This window comes from Mirounga angustirostris, unplaced genomic scaffold (assembly GCF_029215605.1).
Source record: "Mirounga angustirostris isolate CCGP_5_RB_7025 unplaced genomic scaffold, mMirAng1.0.hap1 SCAF_4, whole genome shotgun sequence".
NCBI classification, from domain to species: Eukaryota; Metazoa; Chordata; class Mammalia; order Carnivora; family Phocidae; genus Mirounga; species Mirounga angustirostris.
In genome coordinates this window covers 69,771,720-69,781,229 of record NW_026991712.1, presented here as the reverse complement: position 1 = coordinate 69,781,229, position 9,510 = coordinate 69,771,720, and the positions used below count along the sequence as shown (strand labels likewise).

General features: G+C 43.4%; 1 long non-coding RNA gene across 1 annotated transcript; it reads left to right on the top strand.

Moving 5' to 3' along the window:
- Nucleotides 1–278: 278 nt before the first annotated feature.
- LOC123858205 (uncharacterized) lies at nucleotides 279–3,096 on the top strand. The gene is made up of 3 exons (XR_006794112.2): nucleotides 279–391; nucleotides 1,773–1,968; nucleotides 2,074–3,096. It is a non-coding gene; the product is annotated as an uncharacterized LOC123858205 (long non-coding RNA).
- Nucleotides 3,097–9,510: the final 6,414 nt, after the last annotated feature.

Sequence of the window (9,510 nt, the reverse complement as noted above, 5' to 3'; positions counted from 1 at the left end):
TGGAATCAGTAGCTTCTTTGAGGCCTTAATCCCATTTAGCTGTGGCTAAGACTTCCGTGTTCGCCCAACTCTGTAAGTTAGGCATATGAGTGTACATGTCTCTCGGCTCTTTGTGGGAGCTGACCAGCAGTGGACACAGTTTCGTCAGGCTTCTAAAGCATTCAGACAGACTCACACTCTCACTCCTCAGCACTAATCAGTTAGAAGACTATTTATAGACCTCAGCACTCCTCTTAACTCCTGCCCCCTCACTCTCAGCAGACAGCCTCACCTCATGACTCATTGAGAAAACTGAGGTCATCCGGGTGCTTTCTGTCACTTCCTACTTTCTACGTACAATTTACCTCTACCCAGTCGGTCCTCTGCTGAGCCTGCCCTGCGGCAGGGAAAGGTAAGAGAGCCTCCCTGGAGAGCGGCCAAGCCCCTCCCAGAGTCTGCCTCCTCCTGCTCTCGATGCTCCCCCTCTATTCCTCACCGCAGCCCCTCCGAGGAGTCTCTGTAAATCCCTCCTTCGTTTCTCCTGATGCCCCCTCTGCCCGTGAATAGGCTCCATCTCATCACCTTCCTGACTGTTACTGCAACAGCCTCCTAACCCGGCTTGCCTTTCCATTTTCCTTCTCGCACAGCGCAGTCGGAAGGATTCTTTTAAAAGGAGGGTCATGGACAATTCGCACTGCCCTGGCTCCAACTCCCCCGCTTGTCACTATTTCCAGAAATCATCTCAGGATGTAGATAATTAAGAGTGATATCTAATCCTCTCTCATTTTTCCATCCCCTCCTTCCTGCCTCCCTCTGAAAGTAAATCCTTTGCATAGGTGGATATTTATGTATAGTGATACATTTCTTGGGGTGCATCTTACAACACGTAAGGCACACGGGGTGTGAGACATCTTGACTCCATCGTGGGGACTGGTCTTCCCTCTGCTCCTCACCACCTTGTCAGGCACCTCCTTTCTTCTCTCCCAGCTTGCTTCTCACTCCCTTCTGCCCCTGCTTTGCTCCCAGCACCCCTTGAAAATTAGGTTCTTGTATCTCCCATATTGCTACTGTCATTTTTTCCCGTCCTTATCTTCTGCTTCCAATAGCGTCGATCCTGTTCGCCTTCAGACTTCCCACCATATTCGTCTCCTCCCTCCTGGCTCTCCAGTGGTTCCTTTCCTCCGCCCCCTGGGTGTCTCTTGTTCTGCCTGCCCTTGAATGCTTTGCCCTCTGGTTCTGGGCACTGCCCACCACTTCCTCTCCCAGCTCTCTAAGCTTTCTGTGGGTGGTTTTATCCCCTCACATACTTTTCGTGCATTCCTTATACGGTGTGATTATACACACATTGTATTGTGTACAGGACTCTTAGCAGTTCAGTGTCATCCTCCAGGCCTTCTAGAGCTTTAGCAGGGCATTGTGGAGGCTTGCTTACTGGGCTGTAGGCGTTATTCCAAGGAGAATCAGATCGTGGTTTTCCACAAGTTATTCCCTCTGTTTTATTGTCGAGACGATGCCTGAGGACAAGAAGCATTTTGATGACATTAGAAGATGAAGCAGCACATTTTCTCAAGTCTTCAAGCATTTCTGGTTCTTTTCCTATCTTTCACCACAATACTTGCTGACCTTAGGACGCGCTCTTTGAGTTGGGGCCTGAAGGGACCCTTCTGAGCCCCCCCAAAAAGTGGGGGGCCTGTTGCTGGGGCCCTCCTGCTTTAATCTGTGCCTGGAAGCATCCCCACCCCCTCTTTCTCACGCAGCATCATCAGCTCTCCCTTCCACCTTCCTCTCCTCAGCCGCCCACGAACCCGATCCCGCTGCTGACCGGGGACCAGATGCTTATTACACAGCCGCTGCAAGCCCAGCTCTTTGCAGTGGAGGCGGCAGGAAAAAGAGAAAGACTTCCACTCAAGGAACATCGATTACAGAGGCTAGCATGCTTGCACGGGGTTTTCTAGAGAAAAGCAGACAACGGCATGTTGTGCCATAAAGGTGAGTATTTTTCCAAAAAAGCGTCTGCATTCATTTTCTCCTGCTGCTCTAAGAAACAATCACAAACACGGTGACTTAAACTCACACAAAGCAATCTTCTTACAGGTCTGGAAACCAGAAGTCTGGAAGCAGTTTTACTGGGCTAACATCAAGGCATCCACAGGGCTGGTTTCCTCTGGAGGCTCCATGGGAGAATCGGCTTCTTTGATTCCTTCCTCACCTTACCCTCAACCCATTTGCTTTCAGGATCACATCCCTTCCTCCCTCCTCTCCTCATTACTCAAATCTTCCTCCTCTCTCTCCTAATGACCCTTGAGATTATATTTTGGGTCCACCAGACAATACAGGATAATCTCCCCATTTCCAGATCCTTAATTTAATCACGTCTGCAAAGTCCTTTGGCACATAAGGTAATATGCACAGATGCTGGGGATTAGAACATGGATCCTTTGGGGGACAGTATTTAGCATACTATAGTTTTACACACTGAATTTCACCTGCCCCTTGACTGCTCACATATCTTTGTGCCACTTTCTTGAGTCTTATTCCGGCCAAAGAATGTTACTTAATAAGGCATTTCCATAGATATGAATATGGGTATATATGAAGTTATTTATTATTTATGCATTTTCCTATGTATTTTATAATTTTCAAGGTATACTGACACATCTTTAAGAATTTAGAGGGTATGATTTCTGTGTTCTCAGTGCTTGTGTTTAACTTCACAGAAAAAAACATCATGCCAATATTATATATAACTTCTTTAAGCCTGTGGAAAGAGAGCCTGTACGAAGACCCGTAAATGTATCGTGGGAGATGTGTCAGTGGTGGACGGGCATTGGGCTGGTTGCTCAGATGCCAGCAAATGGTACCACCTTCTTTCTAGTCTACTAAATTCCAGCGTCCAATGTGCCCCTCACCACCCCCCCCCCATTCTGCTGACTGCACCACCCAATTCACCTCCAACTTCCCCAGTTTGTCTTTTGGCTTTGTCCACTGTCTTCAACACCCAGTTGGAGAAATTTCCATTGAACTTTTATCTTTTGTCCACCTCTGTCCTTCATGACTTTCTTCTTCAGTAATCTTATCTACTCCTTCAACTTCAACTCTCATCCATGGGGATAAATTCCAGACCCATATTAAGAATGTAAAATACTAAAAATAAAGTATTTCTTTAATAGTTTCTCAAGTGCCTTTACTGTTTCTCTTGGTTTAAGATGTTTTAAGGATATGTTTTAATTTGCAGAGGTTATATATTTTCATGATCCATCTGGGTTGAATATTTGGTTGGGTAATGCTCTTTTTATAAACATACATAAAAAACAAACCTTACTTAATATAATCAGGCTGTCTAATTCACTTTAAAAAAAAGGGACAGACCCAGAAAGATGCATTCAAAATTGTGACAGATTAAATTTGTAAAAACTTGATTCAGAGTATTCAAGTTTAGAATGGAGATTTAAGCAGAGCTAATGGGTCCATTTGTTGCTTACCATATATAACACCAAAGGGGTTTTAAATATGGTGCTCATGCAATGAATAAAATCACACTCCCTAGCTCACATCACAACATAAAATAAAATGACACTATGCATTATAAGCATATGTTTGCTAGTAAACAGACTATCTTCTAAATAGAACTGCTTGGCTATTGTCTTTAGGTCAAATACCTCAAATCTCTAGGAAAATCAAGCTTAGTGAAAAGGAATAATAAATCACTTGTGAAATGATAAGGCTTTCCTTCATTGAAGTCAGTATAGTTTTTTGGTATTGGGCTATCATTTGTTGATGATATTGATACATGTAGTTTTTAGCACTTCCTCTGAGTAGCATTCCTTTCATCTGATTTTTATATTTATTATATTTATGATAAAGAATGGGAACAGTTATATATTGTTGGGCTTCATCTCTGAAGTAAGTTTCTAAATACAACTCTTGTAAGTTTTAGTTCGCTTGCTAGTTACATGGTTGTCAATTTCATGCAGCCTCAGATATATGTCCTTTGCTTCTAAATCTGTCCTGGGAGGAAAAAACATTTTACAATCTCCTTAAATATTAGACAAATTTTACATTTGTCTAATATACTGCTATTTTCTTATATTGCTTGTGCTCATCATAATTTCTGTGCTTGTGGAAATTACCATATTCAGTGGTATGAACTGTTAGTAGTTTCAGGTATATAAACCACAGGCTTTCTGATTTCCTTCCACTGGTTTTTTGTAATAACTTCTAAAACCATGGCAATATTTTATTTTGTTTTGGGGGGATGGGCAGAGAGAGAGAGAGAGAGAGAGAATCTTAACCAGGCCTCATGCCCAGCAAGGAACTTGAGGCGGGGCTCGATCTTACAATCCTGAGATCAGGACCTGAGCCAAAATCGAGTCAGATGCTTAACTGACTGAGCCACCCAGGCGCCCCAACAATATTTTCAAAACATTTATCATAAGCTATGTTGAAGAAACTAACAAACAGAAGTGGGCAGTGATCCTTCATGGAATATATTTATTTTTTCACTCATTCCTTCCCCATTCACAGATCTGTTCATCACTCACTTATTGAGTGTTTGCTGCACACAGCTGTATAGTCCCTAAGAAGATAAGCATTATTTGGCAGAGAGTTTGACTTTCATTAGCCAATAGTCTAATATGGGACTTGTTATTAAAAAACCTGTCATTAAAAATAAAATCTACAAATAAATTCTCTCTTCCATTAGACCATGAGACCTGAGACATAGAAGGCTCAGCTACATTTTTTTCTGTAGAAAGAGTGAGATCTTTGGTCTGATTTTGACCTGTGTTTGAACCTGGACTCTTTGCTAACAGCATGATCATTACCGAATTACTTAGCTTGTTTTGTCTCTACTTCTCCATCTTTAAAATAATGGTGTAGGGTAGGGGTGGGAATGGGTGGATAATAATAGTTACCTTGCAGGTTTGTTTGTAAAAATATGCCTAACACTTAGTAGATATTTAACAAATGTTAAATGAATAAATACTGTGGGAGTTCAGAGAAAGAAAAATTCACTCCCAGTTTGGCTCAACAGAGAAGGCTTCTAGAGGGCTATTTGTTCTTACAGAATCTGGGGGATGGGCACGCTTTGGAAATAGAAATAATTCCCTCCCTTTTAAAATGATGGGTATTAAGGAGGGCATGTGTTGTGATGAGCACTGAGTGTTATACGTAACTAATGAATCGTTGACCACTACATCAAAAACTAATGATGTACTATATGCTGGCTCACTGAACATAATAAAAAAACCCTGCTTTTCTAAGGTCGTTCAGTTGGTTAACTGTCTGACTCTTGGTTTTGGCTCAGGTCAAGATCTCAGGGTCGTGAGATAGAGCCCCGCAAAGCGTTCCACACTCAGTGCGGAGTCTGCTTGAGATTCTCTCTCTCCCTCTCCCTTTGCCCCTTGCACATGTGCGCTCTTTCTTTCTCTCTCTCAAATAAATAAATCATTAAAAAAATTAAAAAATAAAATGCATTTCTATTTCTTTTTCCTTTTGTTCAAATGAGAACACACGGTTTCTTTGATCATGCTGTAGTCTTTATTTACACCTCTTCCAAAGGCAGCACATAATCAACGGCCAACTTTGTGGGGAAGGACTCTCAAGACGTCTTAAGGAGTGGAAGGCTCACAGACAGCTCATGGAGAATGGGATGGATTGAAGGATGGGTGCCAGATGGTGGCAGGTGGCTGTTTTCATGTAGCAGGTAGCGGCAAATGAAAGAAGTGTGTGGGGATCACTCTCCCTAGAGGCCATTCATTTCTCTACAGCTGAAAGGGTAATAAGTTGATCCCAAACAAGACCAAAAATTCAAAATAATTATGACAGATCAGTCAAGCACCCCTAAGTTTATCTGGATAAAAATTCATAAGCACCCTCCAGTGTTGACAAAGCTGTGACCTCTGCAGAGGCTTGAAGGAGAGGATCAGAGTTGAGCTAAAAGGGCTGTTCTATCCCATAAACACATGAAAAAGATCCAAATTAAAATGAAATACCCTTTATGCCTCCTAACCTTAAACCGTGATTGCGACTACTCTAAGTATGAGGCAAACAAAGGTATTTCCCAAGTTATAAACACCTAATTTATGATTGCCATAACTTATGAATGATTGGTTGGGTGCTGGTCTCCCTCTGCTCACATCTCCCTTCTTAGAAAACACCCAGGTTCTCTTGCGCCCACAGTGCCACCTGATTATCAGTGGAGTACAGCAGACTCAGTGGCTTGCACTTTGGGGCCTCCTGTCCCTCCCTCTTTTTACAGCTCAATCAATTCAAGTTCAGACCTGTTCTCACATATCTCATTTAACATCCTTCCTTGTTCCCCAACGTCTTCCAGTTCTTGCCCAATTAGATCAGAAAAAAAAAAATTATTATTAGTTTTTCTACTAAGAATTTGATTCTGGGGTGCCTGCGTGGCTCAGTCGGTTAAGCATCTTGACTCCTGGTTTTGGCTCAGGTCATGATCTCAGGGTTGTGAGATGGAGCCCCGAGTAGGGCTCCACCCTCCGTGGGGAGTCTGCTTGAGATTCTCTCCCTCTCCCTCTGCCCCTCCCCCTACTCACACTTGCCCTCTCTCTCTCTCTAATAAATAAATACAATCTTTTTATTTTTTAATTAAAAACATCTTTTTAAAAAAGATTGTATTTATTTATTAGAGAGAGAGCACAAGCAGGGGGAATGGGAGAGGGAGAAGCAGGCTCCCCGCTGAGCAGGGAGCCCCATGTGGGGCTTGATCCAAGGACCCTGAGATCATGACCTGAGCCAAAGACAGATGCTTAACCAACTGGACCACCCAGGCTCCCCTAAATAAAATCTTTTTAAAAAAAGAGTTTGATGCTATGGAATTAAACAAGGAATGCAGAGTCTGGCCCTTACTGAGTTTAAATCTAAAGTAGAAAATCATTTATCTCTAGGCTTATCTCTCCATGAAATGAAATGAAACAAGGTGGGGGTATTATGATTGGAATCAAAGTTATCATAATGAAAAGTAATTTTTACAAATTTCTTTCTTTTTTCAATTACTTATTTTCTCTCTCTCCTTCTCTTCTTTTTTTTTTAAGGTTTTATTTATTTCTTTTATTTATTTCTTTGACAGAGAGAGACACAACGAGAGAGGAAACACAAGCAGGGGGAGTGGGAGAGGGAGAAGAAGGCTTTTGCCGAGCAGGGAGCCCCATGCGGGACTTGATCCCAGTACTCTGGGACCATGACCTGAGCCGAAGGCAGCCACCCAGGCGCCCCTTTCTCTCTCTCTTTTTTAAACCATTTTATGGCATCTGGTCTGTTAATACACTTTTGCCTTATTTATATGACTCTGTTCTATTTTTCAGTTGTATACTAGTATGGAAAATGTGCACATGCTGGGTGGGAAGCTCTTTGTCTCTCATTCGCCTTTTCCTTTTCCCAGTGAAATCAGATATCCACAAGAAAGGGCTAAGATCACAGCACATGGTGGCAAATGCACAGAGTAGCCTGTAATCTCTCTCGCCTTCTGTGCTTCCATTTCCTGCCTAGCGAACATATCAGCAAGTGTTTTTCTGCAGCGTGGGTAGGATCAGAAGTCAGGCAAAGACGATTCGGGTTCCATTTCTATTATGAAATAATTGTCTTATCTGCATGATAATACACACATATAGTCCTGCGAAATTATCTACATCCTAAGCATTCATTCATGCCCCAGAGAGGATGATGAATGTACCAGATGCTTACATGTTGTGGTGAGATCAGAGATGGGTGGAGCGGGGCAGCTTGCCAACTGTCTGGGTGGCTATGTCAGGAGGATGAGTCATTCCAGCAGCTCCTCTGTACCACCCCTGATACTGGTTTTAATACGTCCCACTGGAAGAAGGCCAGAGGCCTTATACCAAAATTTAGGCCCATTTTTCATCTTTTGGCAATAGTGTGTTTCCTCTATTACCCTTATCCCCCAGAAAGCCACCGCCAGGCCATTAGGAGCCCGTTGCAGACGGACCGTGTTTCCTCAAAGGTGTGGTGTGATGCTTTGTTCTGAGGCTTCCATTCCTGGTTTATACTTTATAGTTGCTCCTTGAAATATTTACCAAAACGTGTTATTTAAGCTTGGGCCAGCTCTTAGCCTAGAAACCAGATCATCTCATTTTGTCAGAATCGATAGCCCTCCACGATTCTTGGGCTCCTTCGCGTCCACAAGGCTTCTAACATTAAATACTCCAAAAGCCTTTGCCTGCAGACCAGGGTTCGACATTGGTCTTGAAAGGGAGGCTAATGAGAGGAAATGCTCTGCTCTGGGCCAAGCACCGTGAACGCGCTGACCCCCTTCCTCCCTCCACCCAGCCCGCCCCCAGCTGCCGGCGGAGCACAGGACTGGCCTGAGCGGACCGAAGACCACCGAGGCCGTGTGCCAGCCATGGCCTTGGGGCCTGCGAGGCCGAGCCGCTGCGTTGCCATGACGTGCGCAGGAAGGGGGCCTGCGCTCCTTGGGTTGCTTTTGTGCTCTTGCGCTAGACTGAGCTGTCTTGACTTGGAATCAGACCGCCCCTGCTGTCCTATTGTCTTAACCAGTCGGGTTGGGCGGTGGAGGAAGCTGAGAGGAGCGCTGATCTGAAGATTTGTATAGAACCCCTGTCCAGGCTTCCAAGAGATGGTATCCCAGACTGCATCCGTGGCCAGCCTGTTGGCGGCTGAGGCTGCCTGTCTACCCGGCGAGCTAGCAAGACGCTGATGCAAGACGCTGCATGATGCAGGCTGTGGGAAGAGAGGTCCCTTTATTTTGCATTTGGCAATGTGATTACGTGTAAGTGTCTGTGTCACCAAGACACACACAGCAGAACTGCCCGCTTGTGCGATGCGATGAGGCCCAAGGGATTACTTTTATGCCTTAGATTGGGACTGATTGGGACTAAGACACCTGGCGGTTTAGAATGTTTATTTATCTGCCAGTTTGTGCAATCAGTCCAGAGCCAGGGGCCAGGCTGGTGAGACAGAAATGTCTTGGTCAGGGAGTGTGGAAATTTCTGGCTTCACTTTTAATCTATTTTTATGGCCATCTAGATTTGTGTTACTGTTTGGTTTTCTATGACCCTGGAATACACACAAGCCATAGGATTCAGAGGGAACCTCAGAAGATTTAATGTAATTCATTTTGAAACCTGTTGAATGTTTACTCTAACAAATCTAACAAGTTCAAGGGACACTTTTTCAGTTCCCGAATTTTCCTTCTCTCTTTTTTGGTGTTAGCTGACAAAATCCACCATAATAGAGACCTTGGGCATTGTTATGTATGTTGGACCACTCCTTCTATCTCCAGTTTGCCAACAAATCCTATTGGACTAATGTTTCCCAAATGATGTTCCAAAGAATTGGGTATCATTGGGTCAAAGGACTTACATAAATGCATTTTTCTCATTAAATTCCATTTTTCAAAACCATTATCCTATTATATGATAAATATTCAATGTTAAAATGGATAGTTGCAAAATCAAATTAGCCCAGTTAGGGGATATTTACTTTGAGGATTTTCTGAAAACAACATTTGTGAAGGTTTAGAAAAAAAAA